Source organism: Pantherophis guttatus, chromosome 1, assembly GCF_059756535.1.
Source record: "Pantherophis guttatus breed Tessera chromosome 1, ASM5975653v1, whole genome shotgun sequence".
NCBI lineage: Eukaryota > Metazoa > Chordata > Lepidosauria > Squamata > Colubridae > Pantherophis > Pantherophis guttatus.
In genome coordinates, this window is record NC_142063.1 from 42957869 (window position 1) to 42981168 (window position 23300).

Below are 23300 nucleotides of genomic sequence, written 5' to 3' on the forward strand. Positions count from 1 at the left end.
ATAGCACCTAGACTTCACAGTGCTTTACAACCCCCTCTCTAAGCAGTTTACAGAGTCAGGATATTGCCCCCAAAATCTGGGTCCTCATTTTACCAACCTAGTAAAGTGAAAGACTGAGTCAACCTTGAGCCAGTGACAATCGAACTGCTGGCAGTCAGCAGAATTAGCCTGCAATACTGCATTCCAATCACTGCACCACCACGACTCTCTAATGTTGCTATTGTGTTTCTTAGTAGTGTTTTTCTCACCAGAGCTTGGTACTGACCATTTATGCTTTACTTCAAAAAAAAAGTTCTGCATAATCTTGTTTGAGAAAAATACATCAAGATTCTATCTATATTTATGAGCTGAGGCACAAGAATCACCTGTGATCAATTATACGATCAAGGTGCTTTCCAAAATGTTTTTTTTTCCAAACTTTACATGTGTTTGGTATCGAAAGTTTTAAAAAAGCTTCAGTGTATCAGAGAAAAGAAAGAGTTATGAAATTGACATTCTGAGTTCAGGATAATGATGTTACAATATGTCATAATTAATAGGTTCATAATGTTGGTTTCTCCAATTTGGAACAGTTTATTGTGTTTCAAGTCTAAAGTTATTCTCTATTTCAGAGTACAAAAAAAGAACTCAAGTTTGTATAATTTGCATTCATAAGGCTATTTATAGAGTAACATTTTAAAATGTTAATTGCTTATATCTCAGCAATTCATACTTCTTTTACAACCTTTGCTCACTTAATCTCAATGCCTCTCACAGGCCTCAAAAATGATATATATGTGCAAAGGGTAGTGTCTGCTATCTACAACATGGTCTACTATGGGTTCAGAGGGGACTGTGGTATAAACATCACCAAATTGGAACAGTGCAGAGGCATATTATTTTTTCTAAACACAGGTAAAGACAGGATAGCAAACAGTAGGGCATGAACAAATGTTTCTCAAAGAATCTTAAACTTCAACAAGTTATGAGAACAAGAGATATTGATCTTCACACTCCTGTGATAATGGCTGCCTAATGAAGTTATAATTTTCAATGTTAATTATTAAAGACTTCTCTAAAGAGGAGGAATATTCTTTGCTGAATCTCTTAATGTCGAAGAGAACAAAGCAATCATACTTATATATTTTTAGAATTTGACAACACACTAATTGTTGTTTGTTAGATTAATATCTCTCTTTTCTCCAGGGGCTTTTAATGGAATCTCCTCTCCTCACCACTCATGTGAGATAGATGAGGCTGACAGAAAATGACTGGCTCAAAGTGAACTTCCATGTTTGAGAGTGGATCTGAACCTGGTCCTAGTCCAATATCTCAGCTGAGTATGATGCTGATAATTTTTTGTCAATATGAGTATGATGATGTTGATAACTTTTATCATATTATGCAAGTTTCTTAGATGGTGGTAAAGAACAAAGAAAAATTTCACTTTTCTATTCCTGGCTATGTTTTTGTTCTTCTTGGATTTCTTACTTGCTCCTACTTAGATATCTACTTATTTAAACCCAAAATTGGCAGCTGAATTAAAGAGACAAACTGGGATAAAATGCAAAATAATATACTTCTGTTTCCAATGTGTGTGTTGCACATATCCTGAAATTTTACATGGAGGATAACAACTGTGATAGCTTGGCCTCAGTCCTAAAACTTATTGGGTGGCCTTGGGAAGAAGTCACTCTTTCACATCCCCTTGTGACATAGTAGGTCTGAAGATAACTGAAATAGGATTATAAAGCTTTTTGCCTCTGAGAGGGCCAATAAAAATGATAAATAATCATGCTCATTATTCTTTCAGAATCCTTAAGTTCTCATCTGACCTCTGGCTATTAATTGACTGAAGGATAATTCACATTACTTTCCTAGATCTACCAAAAAGTATGTCTTGGATCATCAGTCAGTGAAAACCATACATTTTGTGATAATTGACATAAAGAGAACATAATTCAGTAACCATGTGAGGACCAAACTAAATGTGATGATAAGGTGTTCTTTCATGCCCTTTTGAAAGGAGGGGAATGCATTTCAAAAAGAAAAGAAAAGAGAGAGTGTGTGTAAAGATACCTATAGAGAGAAAACCAGAAATATGAATTATTTATTAAAGATAATTCAAGTTTAATTAATTTAAGGGATGAATACTTTCTGTATTTCTGTAGTCCATCTGGTGGCCTGAGCTGTCCCATGTGGATCTTGACCCTTAAACTGAACATGGAATGCAAATCCTTGAAATATAACTGGCAACTGTAACCCATTACAGTTCATGATTTCAGAGGCATATCCTTACCTAGCAGAGAAATGAGTTTAAAACACTGATTGGCAAAAAAAGTATTGAAACAGAAGCAACTTTGGAAGCTTCCCCTTTGATGTGGAAAGCTGGCAGGGAGCATTGGAAATGTTCCTCCTTCCTTCCCTCCCTCCCTCCCTCCCTCGTTCCATTCTCAGCAAGCAGGTAAGTAGCTGCGGCCAGGCAAGGGAGGGAGTGTATAAGTGGTCAGCACAATGGAAGCTCAAAGAGACTAGCAGAGTGTGTGCAGATGGGGCAAATTTACCTGAACTTTCAAACTTTCCTGAAAGATTCCCCCCACTGACTTTTTTCCTGTATGTTTCCATGGCAGCACAGCAGTGAAGCTGAACAAGAGAAGCACAACAATGTTGCAGCTTCGACAACTTTTCCCAGTTTTATTCCCATGGAGGTCATGTGGCCCAGCACTCTGTAAGTTACCCATTTGACTTACCTTGGTTCAAGAACTGTCGCTCTATACCTTCCATTTTTGTCAATTCCTGTAAACTACCTGTAATTTTCTATAGGTGGGAAGAGGGAGTTTCCCTTGAGTTTCCTGCTATCATCTTAATGAAAAGTGCATATCTGACATTAATGTTAATTCTACCACTGAAAGGCATGGCATATTAAATGCAGACATTTCACCAATAGTTAACAGTTGTTAATTTCATCCAAGAGTAATTAAAACCTTAAGCTTGAATCCAAAATGGCACTGTGGTACCCTAGCTAAACTGTTTACAAAAAACAAGAAAAATCCACTACCTCACAAAGACTTTTGCTCTTTGGGTGACATACTGCTTACCAAAATAATACATAGATCACTACATTTCTCAAAGGAATTATGACCTCTTCCTACCATAGATGATAACTTCCATTTGATTCTGTCTCCCCTTCCCTATGCCTCATATTCACACAATTTAAACTTTGACAGATCCCAGCCTTCTTTAAAAGTTCAGATATTGCTTTGATTTTATTTCCTGGCAATCTGTTGCACAGAGAAACATACACACAGAGAGACAGACAGACAGACAGACAGACACACACACACACACAAAATAAAAATCTAATAACAACAAATTATTAACCAGGTGTTTCATAGATACAGCTAATAAAATTGCCAATTGCCAGTTGTATATTAGAATAACAATTGTATATTTCAATGTCCCATCCAGAAGGAAGAGGCAATAATCCAATCAAATCATCTAGGAAAAGCAGGATGTTACAATATGTGTGTGTATGTATATGTGTATGTGTACATGTATACGTGTACATCAGAGGTGGGTTTCAGCAGGTTCTGACCAGTTCTTGAGAACTGGTAGCGGAAATTTTGAGTAGTTTGGAGAACCGTTAGTAAAAATTCTGACTGTCCCCGCCCCCATCTGTTCTCTGCCTCCCAAGTCCCAGCTGATTGGGAGGAAATGGGGATTTTATAGTATCTTCCCCTGCCACACCCTTCAAGCCATGCCACACCCACCAAGCCTCACCTACAGAACCGGTAGTAAAAATTTTTGAAACCCACCACTGGTGTACATGTATGTATGTTTATATATATATATATATATATATATATATATATATATATATATATATATATATATATATAAACATACATATATATATATATATATATATATATATATATATATATATATATATATATTTCCCCATTAAAAAAAGAAAATAAATTGGATTAGTGACCTACAAGAATTATTTACATATTGTCAAGCAAGACACAGTATGTATTGAAATACCATCACAATTATTTTTATTTTTTAATGTTACTTCTTACAAGTCACAATAACTTTATCTGTTGTGAATGCATTTGTATGGCAATATGTAATACAATCTTTTGAAAAGTGCATCTCTGATGTGCATTGTTGCTCTGTACCCACATGGCATCCCAGTTGGGGCATATGGTTGGGCTATATGCATTCATAAGGCAGCAATCAGACTAATTAGGCTGTGCCTTTAATAAATATGTATTTGAAAAATATTTTCTGGTATTTGCGTATACATTTGGTTCAGCAGAGGAGCAAGTATATGACAAAAATTCATGAATCTGTCCATGCATTTGGGCAATTTTCTTGGAAAAATTAGGTGTTAATTTTTAGAAACAATTATCATACTGACCTTGATGATTAAGTATGATAATTAAAAGACGTTGTGAGTAATATGTTTTATATCATAAACATTCCTTTCTGATCTAGTCACTGAAAAAAAAATACCATTTTAGTACAGCAAGGAGTATTTTTTCAATATGATTAGCAAGCCATCTGTTGACATTTTAGTGCAATCTTTTGAAAGTCCCCAGCTTACTGCTTCTGCTTTAGCAAAGAAAGAACCTAAAATAGTAATGCCTTTTGCAGCTCCATCAGAAGAAGGTGATTTGGAAAGGGCACATGTTTGAGAACAATTAAGAAGATATTTAGAGGGTTTGCAAAATTTTCCTAATGAAACCAGAAGGTAAGGAAAATTCACCAAGGCTTGTGTCTCTATTTGATCCCTTGGGCTAGTTAAAGAAGATCTTTAAAAGTAAATGAAGCTTTGTCGCTAGCTTTGAATGGGATTGCCACTCAAATTTTGACCAGCATGAAATGCAAAATGCATTTGGGGAATTCTTGCTAAATGATGTAACTTAGGAAGTCAGAAGAAACATATAAGTAGATAATATCTTATACTAAATCAAACTCTTCTACTCTTAATATTAACTATTCTAAATGTCAATAGTTCTCTGTCAATTTTCCATGTGCATCCATCATGATTTAGGCTTCTCATTTACAAACAGTTCCCATTCATGGAGAGAGTCAAAGCATCGGCATTCCAGATTTGAACTTGGATGTCTGTGCTTGGACTCTTACTGTATTACATCAAATTTGGGAAGGTGAATTGACTCCAAGAGGTGAATTTCTTTTTTGCAAGAATGATAGTAGCATCTACTTTGAAACAACCAGTAATTAGGCTATCCCTGAAGAAAACCTAAGTTAGATAGCCACTAAATATAGGTTGATTGCCCCATTCCTTGGCAAATTAACAATAATTTGCAGTCACTTTTAAGATAATGTTCATTGTCCATTTCAATCAATTTAGGCTTGCATACCAGTGCTATACTATAGCAATTCTTCTAATCGAATAATTACATAAGGCTGAAGGATTATTGTGCATGGATATTATTCAGTGTGAATCCACAAACTCTATTTTATTCCCTATGTTGATTAGCATTTATATGAAACCAATGGTGTAAATCATTTAGTAATTTGGACAGAGATTTCACCAACGTGTGGGTGTCATACACTACCAGTCCTTTTCTTCTTAAAGCAGTTGGTGTTCTAACTAGTCCTGAGTACAATAATAATTCACATAAGGGCCAAGACATTTATATTCAATCTAGATAAAAACAATAAATTCTGCTAATAGGTTTATCAGGCAGTTGATCAATATTCAACCAGTTTTGGTGAAGAGTACATACTTTTTCAAGAATATCAATTACATTAGTAATTTGCCATAAGGCACACATGGCTTATGCCAAATCATAATAAGAAGATGAACAGAGATAGATTTCCTATATTTATTCATATTTTGTTCATTTCCTAGTTTGAGGAAATAAATGAATACATTTACCACAACTTATTTTTTTTAACTGAAGCACAAGGATCTTATGATAACATCTCATCACTATGTAGCTGAGCTACTGAAAAACACTCTTTTTAAGCCTACACAGAAGCTTCAAACTGGCCCCAAATAAAGTGGCTTAGATGCTGAGCACATAATATCTGTATTCTGGCTGCTGCATTAGCTCCCTCTTTGCTTCTGAGTTCAGTGTTAACTTTTAAAACCTAAATAGCCTTGGTACCAAGTATGTCTGATCACCTTGAGCTGGATTTGACCTGGTCAACATGGGATAACCTGCTAAAGAATACCTAACTCCAGAGAGTTAGGGAGATGAAAGCTCACAAATAAATTTCCCTGGTGATTGTATATACACAAATTTGCACCTCATAGATTTGATCTGCCTGAACACTGTTAGTGGACAGAATATGTGTAATTTTTTTTTTCAGTGACGCCTTCTCATAACGCACATTTATTTATTTATTTATTTATTTATTTATTTATTTATTTATTTATTTGCTTGCTTGCTTGCTTGCTTGCTTGCTTGCTTGCTTGCTTGCTTGCTTGCTTATTTGTCAACAAGTACAAGGAAACAAGTAACAGTATAGACATAGACATGGACACATGGGAAAAAATTGGCACAAATAAAAGGAAATAAATAAGCAAAACAGCCATAAACCAATAAAATGAGTACATATAAATGGGAACAGTAGGACAGGAACGGTAGGCACACTGATGTGCTTATGCACGCCCCCTTAGGGACCTCTTAAAAAACATGAAAGGTCCACGGTAGACAGTTTAAGGTAAAAGGTATGGGGATAGAGAGACTAACAACAGGATCAGGTAGAGTGTTCCAGACATTTACTACTCTTTTGCAGAAGTCATATTTCCTACAATCAAGATTAGAGCGAATTACATTGAGTTTGAATCTGTTGATAGCCCTTGTGTTATTGTGGTTGAAATTAAAGTACTCATTTACAGGTAGGATGTTTTGGTAAATAATCTTATGAACTAAGCTTAGGTCAGAACATAGATGGTGTAGTTTGAGGCCTAAAATTTCAAGCCTGGTGGTATAGGGAATTTTATTTCAAGCAGAAGATTTGAGTATTCTTCTAGTAAAATATCTCTGGACCCTCTCTAATGTATTGATGTCTGAAATACAGTGAGGGTTCCAGGCAGGTGAGCAGTATTCAAGTATAAGTCTGGCAAAAATTTTGTATTCCCTAGTTTGAAATATAGCGTTACCAGAGAGAAAACTTCGTAAAATAAGATTGACAAGTCTTAATGCCTTTTTTGCAATTTTTTTTTATTTTTTTTAATTTATTTTTATATGCCGCCCTTCTCCGGAGACTCAGGGCGGCTTACAATGCATTAAGCAACAGCCTTCATACTTTTGTATATTTTATACAAAGTCAGCTTATTGCCCCCACAAACCGGGTCCGCAATGATGTTACAGTGAGTTCTGGGGCTTAGATCTTTTGAAATGAGTACTCCTAGGTCCTTGACAGAGTGTGGGTCAACTTTTAGATCATTTCCGGCCATCAAATATTTGATATTCTTATTTCTATTGCCAATGTGCAGGACTGAGCATTTGTTAGCAGAGATTTGGAGTTGCCAACTGTTTGACCATTCAGATACATAGTCTAGGTCATTTTGAAGAGTAATAGAGTTGTCTGTGGTGTTGAATCGGCAAAGAGGACACAGCTGCTTATAATTTGATCACAAAGGTCATTGATATAAAGCAGAAAGAGTGTTGGACCTAGAACTCTGCCTTGGGGAACACTGCTGTTAACAGGTGCAGGTGAAATCTTGTTTCAGAGTCTGTAATCAAAATAAAAAATATGTAAGGTTCTAATTACAATTTATAATTCTGATTACAAATTTGGAAATATATTCGGTAATTTAAGATTAAAATAAGGGAAGGTGACAATAGCAAGGAAAAAAGTATAGTGATAGGAATACTTAGAACTAAGGAGAAATTTCCTGACAGTTAGAACAATTAATCAGTGGAACAACTTGCCTCCAGAAGTTGTGAATGCTCCAACACTGGAAGTTTTTAAGAAGAGGTTTGACAACCATTTGTCTGAAGTGGTGTAGGGTTTCCTGCCTAAGCAGAGGGTTGGACTAGAAGACCTCCAAGGTCCCTTCCAACTCTGTTATTCTATTCTATACAATATTGGGGGACCTAAAGTATTTCTTAAATAACTTTTCTGAAATGCTTAACCTAAATACATTTTAAAGTTTTCTCTAAAGCTGGTTCCCCCCCCCCCTTCCATTCAATCATGTCCAGTTCTTGGAGTCTGCTTGCACAACTCACTGCTGTTTTGTTGGCAAAGTTTTTCAGAAGTGGTTTGCCTTTGCCTCCTTCCTAGGGCTGAGGGAAGGTGATTGATTCAAAGTAATCCAGCCACTTTTGTGCCTGAGGCAGGACTAGAACTCACATTCTCCCAGTCCCTAACCTGCTGCCTTAACCACTGCACCAAACTGGCTCTCACAAAGCTATGAATATCTAGGAATGAATCCAGCATCCTAAAAGTTGGCCAAAATGAAATTTAAAGTGAGTTAATTTGGGTGAGCAGTCAAGTACGTGCTTAAATGGACAGCAATTTTCTGATTATTTGATATATTACAGTACAGCATTGTTTTTATCATGTCATGTAAAAAGGCATTTCAGGAGTTAACATGCCTACTGTTATCAAGAATACACAGATCCCATATAAATCCCAGTTGCTTCTGCTCTTGGCTGCTCCCTCTTTCATGTAAAAGTGGGGTTCCAGCACCCTAATTTACCTGAAGACCCTATTTATTTTCAATACCATCAGATTGCATTCATGCATGTGAATGCATGTTTTGGGGAAAGGGGGTGGGGTGGGCGATGAAGCTCTTGCTACAAATATTTGGTGGAAGCAGCATGTTTAAAAATGCATTTACTGATGTCCTCATAAATTGCCCCAAGCGTTTTGATGTCTGATATTGTCCAAGAGACTCCTAAAGGCTTATTATGGCTTGAGGGCTAATTTCATCTCCTCAAGCCAGCCCATTAGCATTCAACCGTCGCACCTGGTGGAGAAAATTGTCCCTCGAGTTTTCCATCATGGTCCTGCAGACATCTGCTGATTCAGAATGTTCACTTTTACTCACCTAAGTGGGCAAGCATATGATTGGTAATTTGAAAGCTAAATGCTGCCTATCTCGTCTAAATATTAGTTAACCTTCCTTTTCTCCCCTTCTCTGTTTCTTCATTCTTTCTAAACAGCTTCGGTGGAAGAAGCTGCTGCTCCTTTGATGCCATAGCTTGCTTGATTGAAGTGGGCTAGACAATTGCATCCTTTCCAAGTTCTCTTATATTTACAAACCAGAATGGAAGAAGGCCACATCAAAGAAAAGTTCTTCTCTTGCTTACGCAAAAGGCGGCAGAAAGCAAGCATTAAAGACACCCACTCCCACCCATGCACCCCTACAGCAAAGCTGTACTCTCTTACCTTTCCAGCATTGCTAGGATCTGAATTTATTTACTGACCAAGCATCTTAGATTATCTTTGACTAATTCATGTTTATTTATTCCTGATCACTCCTGTAACTGAAGGCTCCTGGGTGAAATAGGATTGAAACAAATCTTCAGCTAAGATTTGAGTCAGAGGAGGTGAAAAGACTTTGAAAAAGATGACTTAGTCCAACTATTACAGCTTTAACTCTTTGTGAGTTTCACTTTGACGGCTCAAAAACATGAACTTGTTCTGCCCCAGCTACAGACCCCAAAGAACGCAGCACACACAAAATCTATACAAAGCTTATTTTACTTAAATAACTCAGTCTTTTTCAACCAGAGGCTTTAATAAACTTTCAAACAGCCTACAAGAATTCTAAGATAAGGTAATCACAGTCTTACTAGGGTTGGCAGAAAGCCCAGAAGCAATTTTGCAGAGAATCCAGACGCGAAGGAGAGTGAACTAAAGTTGTTCCCTACAGCTTGCTACAATCGGCATTCCTCCTTAAATAAGCTAAGGGAGTGGCCTTACTCCCTTAGACTTACAATTAATCCCAAGCCTTACTCTTGAGGAGATCTCCTCCTGAGGAGCCATTCCTGCCTTTTGGCAGCTCTGTGCGCCCGAGTATTGAGAAGAGACTCCTCCTCTTCATCCTCTTCACTTAAAGGAGCTTCTGGAGGTTCTGAAGGCCCTGGCTGAATCCCTGCCTCTGGCACCACATCTTCTCCAGCCTCCTCACTGTCTGACTCAAGCGCCAGCTGCACAGGCTGCTGGCGCAGCACCACACCAGCCTCCTTGTTGTCGGAATCAGCTACAATCTGCATAGGCCACTGACAGGCCACAACACAACCTGGACTTACATCTGAATACAGAAATTCTTTAAAAAGCAGCTGTAAACGTATTATTGAACATCAGATATCATATCCCAGTGATATGATATCTGATAATTGATAATCTGATATGATAACTGAGTTCCAATCACACTGAGGCAATTTTAATAGGAGCTGAATTTGAAGGTTTCTAGAGATGTGGGATAAGCAATCCAAAGAAATACGTAATTTCAAAGTTTATTCTGATATTTTCAGGGAATGGAGTCACACACTCATATATTGGAACAAAAATATTTGGTGTTTTTCTAAAGATGTTTACGATACTGAACGATACCTTCATTTTTAGCAACATTTGGTGAAGGCTTCAAAAGTGTTTGCTTTGAAATAAGCATTGGATCTCACTCTGAACTGACCTTGTTACATAGTCAAAACTGTTTACTGACAAACATTATGACATCATTCTTTGTACTATGCAAAACCCAACTATTTGTATTTGCTAATGCAAAAAAAAAAGTATATAAAGATTGTTTTGAGAAAACAATGGATTGGAATTGCATCTGCTATGAAAAACAATACCAGTCAATTTTGGGATTTCCGCCCCTTGAAATTAAAATTTCTAACATGGAGATATAGAAATGCTTTGAAAATAATAAGCCCAGGCAAATTATCTCTGAACTTCAAACCAATTTGAATTTGTCTCAATATCAAGAGTTCCTAGTTTTCCATCCCAATATTTTCTGAATTCCATGCTATAGATATGGAAGAAAAAAAATATGGCAAGAAAAATGGGGTAATGGAGTTATTAGAGACACTTTCCAATCTCTCTGGAAAAAATGGAGGATTGTGGACATGCCCATAACATTTAATGTACAACAAATATTGTGAGGAAAGAAATTAAGAATAAATTTCTACCATTCCCTGGTGACCAGTTTGCCTTACTTCCTCAGAAGTAAGTGGAAGGGAGGGAGGGAGGAAGACCCAACAAACATTCCGAGAAAAGAAATTAAGAATAAATTATCGGATCTGTCTACCATTCTCTGGTAACCAGTCTGTCTTACTTCCTCACAGTGGAAGGGAGGCAGGGGCGGGGGAGGCAGGCAGGTGGGGGAAATCCAAAAAACATTTTGAGAAAAGAAATTAAGAATAAATTATCTGATCTGTCTACCATTTCCTGGTAACCAGTTTGCCTTACTTCCTCACAGTGGAAGGAAGGCAGGAAGGGAGGGAGGGAGGAAGGGAAGGAGACCCATTGGGGCCTTTCAGGGCATTACTGGATGGGGGGAGTATTTATTTGCTTTCTCTCTTAGTATATTCTACATTAAGAAAGTGATTGATGCATATATATATTCTGAGTCAAAAAATGAAAAAGAATTATCTATTGTTTAGCTTTGATTTGAAAATCTAAATGTGAATATTTGATATATTTGTTAGAAAATGCCCATGAATATACAAAAATGTGGGCTTTTTAGTTTGATAACTTTAGTAATTTTATCTTGCACAAATCAATAAATTGATTAAATTGGTTAAGGATTATCTATCTGTCTATTTATCTATCTATCTATCTATCTATCTATCTATCTATCTATCTATCTATATCTTAGCAATGATCATACTCTGCCTGTGCACTGAGGCATGAGTATTAAGAGAATTTTAGAAGAACAAATCTCATTGAACTCTTTTTATGTGGTCTTTCAGCATAGGTCAAAAGTAATGCACTGTAACTAGGAAACCACTTTAAATGCTTTTCATATTCATTGTGGAGGAAAAGTGTCTTCTGATTAAAAGAGCCATTTCAAATCTTGAAGGAGTGACTTGCACTGCTTTCTCTAAAAGAATTTGCAATTAGATAAGGAGTGAGCCTAGACAGAAGAGACAAAGAATTTCTCTGTGCCCACTGTTTCTGTCTACCTTAATCTTTGGGAATATTGTACTGGACTGTATGCCGCTTACACTGAAATAATCCAGATTCTGAATCCAGAAAATCTGTAACCTACAGAGACAGCATTGTGTTTAACTATCTAAGGCCTAGTTCTATTGATATTGATTCACAAATAAAATGAAATATATAGCTATGAACTGTGGTGGCACAGTGGTTAGAATGCAGTATTGCAGGCTAATTCTGTTGACTGCCAGCAGTTCAGCAGTTCGAATCTCACCAGCTCAAGGTTGACTCAGTCTTCCATCTTTTCAAAGTTGGTAGAATGAGGATCCATATTGTTGGGGCAATATGTTGATTCTGCAAACTGCTTAGAGAGGGCTATAAAGCACTGTGAGATGGTATATGAGTCTAAGTGCTATTGCCAGGTGACCAAATCCCTAAATTTTCTGTATCTCAGTTTTATAGACCTTCTCTCTTCCTTTTTGTTTTTTCTCTCTCTACCCCCCCTCCCTAATGTTAAGTTGGCTAGAAGTCTGATTGTAATAGAATTGAGTGAGAAAACAGAAATAGCACTAGATCTGAAGAAACACATTTTGAAATTTCGAATAGGGCCATTGCATCTGTTTTTCTAAAGGACCAGAACCATTTGGCTTCTCCTTTCCCTGAAGTATTACTATTGAAAGTAGTCTTTATAAAGGCTTAAAATCCACTTTGGGAAGCAAATTGAGCCCCTGGTTGATGGCATCACTGAGTACCTTATATTACTGGGATCTGGAATGTTGAAAAAACCCCAGTGATGCACTGATGATTGGCAGTGCTACCCACCAATCAGCTTTTTTCCTGTATCAATCTGAAGCTATCTCCAATAATTCTCTATCCATTGCTATTGAATCTTAAGAACTAGTGCCTAGGTCCCATTGTTTTCATTATTCTTCCTCATTAGAGATGGGGAGAACTTCATTCAGTTTACATTTTTAAGCAAACAGCTTATTTTGTGTTCTCTGAATAAATGCTAGGATGACAGCACGTAAATCTTTTGGACTACATATTTCTATGAATTTTGTAATGTCGTTCTCAGTTCCAATAATGCATGTAAAATACATATCTTGAGGAAATTGCATACAAAATGGTTATTTTAGGAAAAATTGTGTTAAAATGGTTTCATAGGGGAAATGAATATGAAAATAAATGAGTATTTGAATTCACAGATTGATACAGAAATAGGGCTTTTATTATTTTAAAAAATGTAAAACTGCCAGGGACTAGAAATAGACAGAATTATCCTTCTACGGATTGGGTATATGTCTTTCATACATTAAGATTGCACATAAGAACTGTTTTATTTTTACTAATGCTAGATAAGCTTTTTAGCTGAAGAGTAAGAAAAAAAAATATGAACAATAGGTACTGGTATTGCCTCTGCATTCTTCATCTTGCAAAGCCACAGCTAGGCAAGCAGGAATCCCTGATAACAGCTTTCATGAGGGAAAATTGCTCTCATAAGACAATTAGAAGAGGTGCATCGGAGTTTTGCTGCAGAACCATCAAGTCCAAAGTGGTGGTAAATGTAGATGAGATTACCAGTGTAAAGTCAGAGTAGGAATATTTAGGGCAGCATCTTTAGCCAGCTAAAAACAGCAAGCTTCTAACCCAGCTTTAATTTAAGGCACAGTAAGAATGATTATGCCTCTAAGCTCTCTTCAAAGTTTCAAAGGGGTCACATTTTCAGGCTGCTGCAATCTCTCTCTGTTATCTCTTCCTAGTTCTGGGTATCTCTGAGCTCTATTTTTCCAAACACACTGCTTAGACAAAGGAAGAATGAAGTGTTAGCATGCATCAGAGGCAGCTGGGGATGAAATAACATTGTCATGAGCACCCCCTCCCCATGACATATATCCAATTTCTGATGTATTGAGATATTTCAAATACTAGGGATAAAGAATATGAATTCTAATATAGAGTAATGTACCAGAATTATTGTGTATTCCTGTTTATTTCAGCATAAAATATGGCACTAACAGGACAAGTTTCTTGTTTCACAAGTGACATAAATAACTAATGTCAGTATTGAAAATTTCCTGCAAAAAGAGGTTAATGGCTTAGAAACCACAAATAATTCCTCTACAGCTTACAATCACTGTGGAAATTCAGAAACTTCAATAGCATCTGGGCCAGATAGATGAAATAGATCACACTTGGGTTGACTAAACTTCCAAGAACCTTCTGAGGGCAATCAAACTCACTTTTAATTTTGGAAAATTACATTCCATGAGTTAAAGGATCAATATTATATCTCCAATCCAATATTTTCCATATTGAAAATATGAAAGTGTTTCCTGTAGGAAGCCAGTACTACCAGGATTTTAATTCTGAAGTTCCTTATTCTAGCAACAGGCCAAATAAGGATAAATGGAGGAAGTGTGGAAGATTAAATTTAAGTATGTTCCCAATAGGTAATTCTAATTTTTGCAATGAAAATATTGTCTCGTGCCCTTGCTGAGATCTGTACTTAATATTCTATAAACCTGTTTACATTGACTTTCTCAACTTTTCCCTCTTGCCTAGTGCAATGTGATAAAATTTTCTTTTTGAAGAATAAAACATGTCATCTTCATATTTAGCACAGATCAAAAGACTTTTAGTATCTAGAGATAGGATGTTAGAGTTCTTGAACAACTTAACTTTAGCCAATTGTTGCTTTATTTCTTTTAGCTCACTTTTGTTTGTTTGCTTTTTTTATTCCTTCAAGTCAGTATTGGCTCCTAATGACTACCCTGCAGGGGATTTTCTTTGGCAAAGATTTTAGAAAAGACTTGTCCTTGTTTGCTTCCTAGAGTTGAGAGACAGCAAATGGTCCAAGGTCCTTAGGTGGGACTAGAACTCATAGTCCCCCAGTTTCTAACATCACACCAGAGGTGGGTTTCAGCAGGTTCTGACCAGTTCTGGAGAACCAGTAGTGGAAATTTGAGTAGTTTGGAGAACCAGTAGTAAAAATTCTGACTGGCCCGCCCCCATCTATTCTCTGCCTCCCAAGTCCCAGCTGATTAGGGAAGGAATGGAGTTTTTACAGTAACCTTCCCCTGGAGTGGGGACAGAATAAAGATTTACAGTATCCTTCCCCTGGAGTGGGGTGGGAATGGAGATTTTACAGTATCCTTTCCCACCAAGCAACGCCCAGCATGGCATGCGATGCACACCAAGCCACACCCACAGAACCGGTAGTAAAAAAATTTGAAACCCACCACTGCTGATCACACCACACTGTGTTGTTTAAGCTTATATGTGTAGAGAATCTTCATCATCATCATCTAAAGAAATTTATAATAATTTGATCTCAAATAAATGTTATGTTAATACTTTTCCATCATAACTGAAAACTTAGTACAGGTAGTCCTCAACTTATGACCGCAATTGAGCCCAAAATTTCTGTTGCTAAGGGAGACATTTGTTACATGACTTTTGTCCCATTTTATGACCTTTCTTGCCATAGTTGTTAAATGAATCATTGCAGTTGTTAAATTAGTAACACGGTTGTTAAGTGAATCTGGCTTCCCTATTGACTTTGCTTGTCAGAAAGTCACAAAAGCTGATCACATGATCCCTGGACACTGCAACCGTCATAAATAGGAGCCAACTGCTTAGCATCTGAATTTTGATCAGATGGCCCTGAGGATGTGCAATGGTCATAAATATAAAAAACGGTCATAAATCACTTTTTTCAGTGCCATTGTAACTTTGAATGGTCACTAAACGAACTGTTGTAAGTCGAGGACTATCTGTATATTATTTTCCTCCTATTTTGAACATATCTAAAGAAGCACTTTTTCAGCCTTTGTTCTTTGTGTGCCTTAGTTTTCTGACACCCACCCTCACTACTCATTGGAACAATTGTTCTTTTATTATCTCCTAAGATATTTTGGACCTCTTATCCTTCTTGAGCTTCTTCTTTTGTTATCTTCTACTGCCATAGAAACCGTTTAGTATTCTGGGTTTGTTAAAATCAAGGTTTTTTTTTTTTCTTCAAAATATGCATACCATGCAGCTTGAGGTTTGTTTTTCTTAAATCAAAAACTTCAGAATTACCTAGTTTCCCACAATGTTTTGACTATATACATTATCTCCCTTTTTTTCCCCCATTAAATCTCCCATTTACTTTTTGAGTAGTTCAGGATTTTTTTTTTTTTTTTTTTTTGAGGTCCTTACTTTAAGACTTTTGTCTCACTCACACCAGGTTTAATTTAAAACCATTGTGATCGCTTTTGCCCAAGCATATTTTTACCAGTCCTTCTGGATTGCAGCTCATCCCAGGCCAGCAGTCAATTGTTCAGTTCATGTTTCCCAAAGTGTATCTTTCCCACTGACAATAACTTAGTGGTTATTATTAGCTATTAATTTGGGGTCTTCCTTCCTTCCTGCCTGCCTGCCTGCCTGCCTTATTATAATATCCTAATTATAGTTATTCTCTATATCAGGGCTGTCAAACTTGTATCATCACAGTGTTGTCACGTGACGTATCACAACTTTTCTCTCCTTCACTAAACTGGGCATGGGCATGGGCGTGGCCAGCACGCGACGCATCTGGCCCATGGGCTGCAAGTTTGACAGCCCTGCTCTATATATTATCTGTCCCTGTATAATTTGCAAGAAGGGACAATTGTCACTGGAGTTAAATACAAGACGTTAATCTGTTCCTCATTGCTTCTCAAACTTCATCAAACAGTGTATCTGGTAGGCAGATATTTGTTTCAGTTACTCATAATACTGAGTACTAATTACCACGGTTTTTCTCTTTGTCTTTCTGCAAGAATCTAGTCTTGTAGATCTTATCTCCTCTAGTCTTTAGGTACCATACTTCTTTTCTACAAAGCACAGAGCCTGTTTCTTTCTTTTTTTGGGGGGGGGGTGTGTGGTGTTTGTACATGAGCTCTGAAAGTTGTTTCTTTCTTTCAGTAATGTTAAATATTTTCTGTGTAACTTCTATTTTTCATTCTATATTAAACATCCTTTTTTGTTTGTTTTATGAATAATTGCTTCCTCTGTCACCATCTATTGCAACAGCAATTTTTAACGTGGGTCAGAACAGAAAAGAACAGAATAACAGAGTTGGAAGGGACCTTGTAGGTCAGTTAGTCCAATCCATCCCCCAATCAGAAAAGCCTACATCATTACTAAAGATGGCAGTTCAGTCTCTTCTTGAAAGCTTCTAGTGATGAAGCTCCCACAATTTCTGAAGGCAACTTCTGTTCCATTGGTTGATTGTTCTCACTGTCAGGAAATATATCATTATTTCTAAATTAGAGATTGCCCATGCAAGAGAGGTGGCATATGAGAGAGAGAGAGAGAGAGGGAGAAGGAGAAAGAGAGAGGGAGGGAGGGAGGGAGGGAGGGAGGGATGGAGGGAGGGAGGGAGAGAAGGGGAGAGAGAGGGGGGATAGATAGCTAGATAGCTGGATAAATGATAGATAGATAGATAGATAGATAGATAGATAGATAAACAAATACAGAAATAAACAAAAACAACAAACAAACAAACAAAAATAAATAAATAATCTGGCTTTTTCATCATCTGATTGCTTTTGAACAGGAGTACAAGGATAGCATTAACATTTCATGTTACAAATCCTATCCATTCACTTTCATTTTTGTTTCTTAAACTATTCATTCATTCGTTCATTCATTCATTCATATCTGTTCTTTATTATTTTTATAAATAACTCAAGGTGGCGAACATATCCAATACACCTTCTTTTTCTTGTTTTCCCCACAACCACCCTGTAAAGTGGGTTGGGCTGAGAAAGAGTGACTGGACCAAAATCATCCATCTGGCTTTCAGGACCTAAACTCATGGTTTCATGCTTTCTAGCCTGGTGCCTTAACCACTGGACCAAATTGGCTCTTTATATTTTTCTTCATAAACGTCTTTATACTCCTTCCATAGGCTCTCATATTATCAAAGTATAATTTATCAGAGATTCTCCTTTATTCACTCACTCATTGTCCCTACTCTGTTATCCACCTACCTTTGTCAGCCTTGTGAAGTAGTCCAGACAGGAAGGATGCCCAGATGAACTAATTCTACTTTATTGTAAGATTTCATTGCAGAATCTTGCAAGTCTGAAAATGTATTTTCTCTCCCCCTCCACACACACAAACACATCATCTTGGCCTGTCTACGTTCTGCTACAGGCTTTTTTGCCTTTTATCTGTCCATTCCCTTAGCTGTGTTTCTTTGCCCTTTCTCCCAAGGTCATTTGCACACCATTACATCACAGCCTAATATTTCCTACACAATTTCTGCTGACTCATCAGGAAGCAATCTTTTACTTATGACGCACAACCATTAGCTCTCAAGATACATCTCTGAAAATACAAACTATTTGGCAGATGATTGTTCAGTTTCACATTAGATAGTGCCATGTGGCCATCATAAAATAACTATGATAGAGAAAGTGATGTTTAGATAGTATGTGTCCATTCATACACACACATATATATACACATTGCCTCATCAGATGGCAGCACCTGGCTACCACTGTCTGGGCAAGTAAACCAAGTAGAATCAGGCCTAATTAGGATGGAAAACACCCAGGGAATATTAGGGCTGTTGGCTAATTTAGGAAGTAATAAACATAATCTTGAAGGCAATGTCAAACCACTTCCACATTGATGCTAAGAAAACAGCATGAATCCAGCTTGATTCAAATATAGTTTTACATTCTTCCTTTCTTCATCTCTCACTTGGGTTTGGTGGTTAGAGGGCTGTCATAAAAAGTTAATGAAAGTATAATAACAAATATTACAACTCTGTCCCGACACAATAGTACCAAAAGGCTTTGTTTGAGGAATTTAATATTGAATTGACCTGATTCACATCTTTATTATTATTATGTTCTTATCCATTGGCTTTTACACTTTGCAAACACTTTGCACTACTGGTTTAATAAAATAAGATTATTTTATTATTTATTAAGAAACGTATTATTTTCAGTCAGTATAGGAACACAGTTGGATTACTTTTTCTCTTTCTGAATGGTATGCAGGGTTGGTCTTTGAAACCATAATTTCAAAGTCTTATGAAAAGCGAAAAGTTTTCTAAGAAGGAACCTGAAACTGCATAACATATCCACATTTCGCATAGATAAACACTGTGCAAGGCTTTGTCAGTTTTTTCCCCCTGAAGCATTTAATAGCCATCTTTCTCTCTTATCTGCTTTATTGTTATTCTTAAATATATATTTTTCCTTCCCTTGCCAAATTTTTACCACCAATATTGTCAACTTCTTAAGATATCTGTTTTACTTATGCCACTTCTTAGAACATCACATCTGCATTAAAAATGTGAAAGTGTTTTATTTATTTTATTTTACTTTATTTTATTCAAGGAAATTTGCTCAGGTATCATTAGTTATCTGTCTGCAATTGTTAATTTGTCATATTTCTTTCATTCCCATCGATTTTAAAGTTCTTGTATAGAGCCAGCAGCATTAACAATTTGACCCAGAAAATTCTTCTTCCTAATCCTGTTCAGTTTACTTGTTGAAGTGGCCCTTGTAAGTTTGATTAAAAAAGGCGAGGTGTAGACACTGAGTCTTTATTGTCAACCATGACTTTTGAATCTTTAGAGAAGAGCAGAGGAGGCTTCAAAAAGCCCACCATGTTGAAAACATTTGTTGAAATCTGTGAGGTCAATAGATGATAACCTTGTGCCTGAAGCTCAGAGCTGGGATCTTGAAGAAGCAATTATTCATCTCATTTTCTGAACTGAAAGCAATTGGGTCTGGGTAACCACAAAGAAAATAAAAACAAAAGAACGAAAGAGAATATACTACCTCTCGTTATTGCTTTGCAATTTTTAAAAAGGAGTTGCCTTGCTTTTTTGCATCTTTATATTCACCTTTCTTCAACTTTGTTAGGGTCTTGTGTTTAAAAAAAAAAAGAAGAGAAGAGAAGAGAAGAAAAGAAAAGAAAAGAAAAGAAAAGAAAAGAAAAGAAAAGAAAAGAAAAGAAAAGAAAAATGGCCAGGAGAGGGAAGATGACAGTGCAGGTTATTGTCGTTTGATGCAGTTGGAGTTGGCGTTTTAAAATATTCATTTCAGATCAGAAGTGATGTATTTGCTGGAGACGTGAGTGGTTTATAACTGCCAGCACTGACTTTAAATTTAATGACACAAAGAATGTCACGTACATGTGACACAGCCATCACTCCCTTCATTGTAATGCAACTTTGTGACACAGGCGACACAATTTGTATGCGAGCTCCCATGCAAATAATGTCATTTGAATCCTTTTAACAGAAGATAATGACACAAATTTCTAGGAGTACAAGGAACAGGCCATGAAATAAGGACTTTCAAATGACAAATGGCAAGTTTCATTCTTTATTTACATTTCTCTAATTTTCTTTCTTCCTTCTATTGCTGGAGGCCAAGGCAACCCAAAGGAATGGTCAGGTGGGAAAATGGGATTATAAACACCTTCATGTCCCCACAAAACAGGATAGCGAGAGACTGGGCTGCACACTAAGTTTGTACTGATTTTATTATTTCACATACATATAAAAATAACTCATTTTTTTAGCTGCTAACAACAATCGCTATCATTTAATGCAATATATGAAGCAAACATACACTGAAATAGAACCCTGGTTTGTCAAAATTAATATAATTTACATTTGCTAAATGTACATTATTTTAGACAGATGTTATTTTTTTGCATGTGTTCCTTCTTACATTCTTTTAATTAAAGATTTAATTTGGATCTCTCTTGTCTTCCTCTCCCCTTGACTACCAACCTATCTATCTCACAGAATCAATCTTTCTCTTCTGTAATTACATAAGTATACACAGTATCATCTATATGTCTATCTGTCTCTATCTATGTCTCTATCTTTCTGTCTGTCTATCTATCTATCATCTATCTATCTAGACAGATACAGAGATATAGGAAGATCATAGATAGATAGATAGATAGATAGATAGATAGATAGATAGATAGATAGATTGACAGACAGAGATAGAGATCTCTCTATTTATCTATCATCTCTCTATCTCTATCTCTATCTCTATCTTTATCTCTATTTCTATATCTGTATCTATTTCTGTGTCTGTCTGTCTGTCTGTCTGACTATCATCTATCTTTCTATCTATCTATCTATCTATCTATCTATCTATCTATCTATCTATCTATCTATCTCTTTAAATGTATTCATGATAACTAGATTCTACCTATCATACAGTTTACCTGTCAACCTATCTACTTCTGTCAGCCCTTCAATGTAGACCAGATTAGAAAACGAAAGTTATTAATGTTACTATTTTTACTTTTAACAGAATCTTGCAAGTCTCAATATGCTTCTCCTTTCCCTTTTCATCTGAGAACTAGGGAGGGTCAAGTCACAGATACTTTCTCAAATTACATTGCTACTTTGGGCTCAAGGTTCTTTTATCTAACTGTTACCTAGGCTGCAACTCTTCCTTTTGACTCTTAGTTATTCTCACAGCCCATTAAAACCATCAGAAGATCACAATAAGCCAGTCTTCCTCATACTTGGTATCCTTCAGGCATTTTGAGATTTGAACTAGGCTGTCTGGGAAGTACACTCCTAAAGCAAGGCAGTGGAAGTGACATTCAAAAGGTCACAATAAATTGGTTGGGGGCAGCTAAGGTTGTCTCCCAGCACCTCTGCTTTTCATTTTTTCTTTTCTTTTCCAAAAGAAAACAATTGTGTCTCCCAGAGACCAATGGAGCTGGTTGTTCCTTGCTTGTATAGGGTTTTTTTTAATGTTTTTCTTTTTAAAAAAATAAGGAGCCTGGTGGCGCAGTGGACTAAACTACTGTTAAAGTAGTATTTAGCTGCCAGCTGCCTGCAATTACTGCAAGTTCAATTCTCACCAGGCTCAAGGTTGACTCAGCCTTCCATCCTTCCGAGGTAGGTAAAATGAGGACCTGGTTTGTGGGGACAATAAGCTGACTTTGTATAAAATAGAATACTGCTTAGGGGGGGCCAAAAGCCGTACTAAGCAGGTATATACAAAAGTATGAAGGCTATTGCTTAAAAGCATTGTAAGCCGCCCTGAGTCTCCGGAGAAGGGCGGCATATAAATCAAACTAATAAATAAATAATAAATAGTAAAACTTTTAGCTGTATCGATGACTAGAAAAAGCATCTGTTTGTATTTTGAGATGGCCCCATTTTGTTTTCAAGCTGATATTTGTATTAGTACATATTATGATGATTTTGAGATTTTTTTTTCTTCTGATTGTTATTATTGTTTTTCTTAATAAATATATACATATAAGTCTGGTTCCTTTTGTGGAAATTAAGTAACTAGATCCACTCAAATGGATCACAAGAAATGAAATTTTCTGGAATTCATTGTTTCCCAGCATTTCTTTTTTTTAAAAAAACCTTCATTATCAGATATTTGAAAAAGAGGCATCTGAAAGAATATTATATATCTGAAACAATTTCAAAGAGGTTTTCGCATTAAAGTACATTGAAACATTATTTGCTTTAAAAGTATTTTAGAAAAATGTACATAAAAATATACAAATATTTGATTAGGAAGTTGAATATCAGAGCTTCACATTTTGCAAAAAGATATGATAAAAAGAATACATACAAACACACATATGGAAAAAGATCAAGAAATAGATATCTATTGCAACTATCAATAGTTGAAAAGTTGTGGTTACATGGGCTGCATTTATGCTGATACATATGTTCATCCCTACTTGAGACATACCCTCACTTCCTTTAGTTTGTCTTCTGGAGTAGCTGTCATATTCCCAAACAGCCAAAAGCAGTTTCTAAAAGCAAAAGTTTTCTTGCTATTAAAATATCATGTTTAGGGAAGATACTCAGATCTTTGAGATAGACTCTGCTCAGTTAGTCCTTGTTTATTGACTCAAGAGTGTCTCTTTATTTCCAAGTGAACTGAAATGCATCATTAAATGAATGGAAAAATAACACATAATAGCTCCACTTCTTTTTCTCTGTGTAATTTTAGTAGCTTTAAGTAGAATGGCTTGCACAGAATGCAGTGCACTGAAAACACATTTTCCATCTTCATTTATGCCGGACCATCCTTCTTTTTCCTAGGAAGGATTGCAGGCTATCCAGTACTCTATAATCAAAAATGGGATTTGTCATGTATTGAATAAAACTATTCCCCTATTAAGTAAACAGCACTTCTATCACTTGCCTTTTCTATATACTATTG

At 36.3% G+C, this 23300-nt stretch overlaps 1 long non-coding RNA gene across 1 annotated transcript; it reads left to right on the forward strand.

The window, feature by feature from the left end:
* The first annotated feature begins 2573 nt into the window (after window positions 1–2573).
* Window positions 2574–6795, forward strand: LOC117666148 (uncharacterized). Its single transcript, XR_004591653.3, has 3 exons — window positions 2574–2707; window positions 4642–4738; window positions 6760–6795. It is a non-coding gene; the product is annotated as an uncharacterized LOC117666148 (long non-coding RNA).
* Window positions 6796–23300: the final 16505 nt, after the last annotated feature.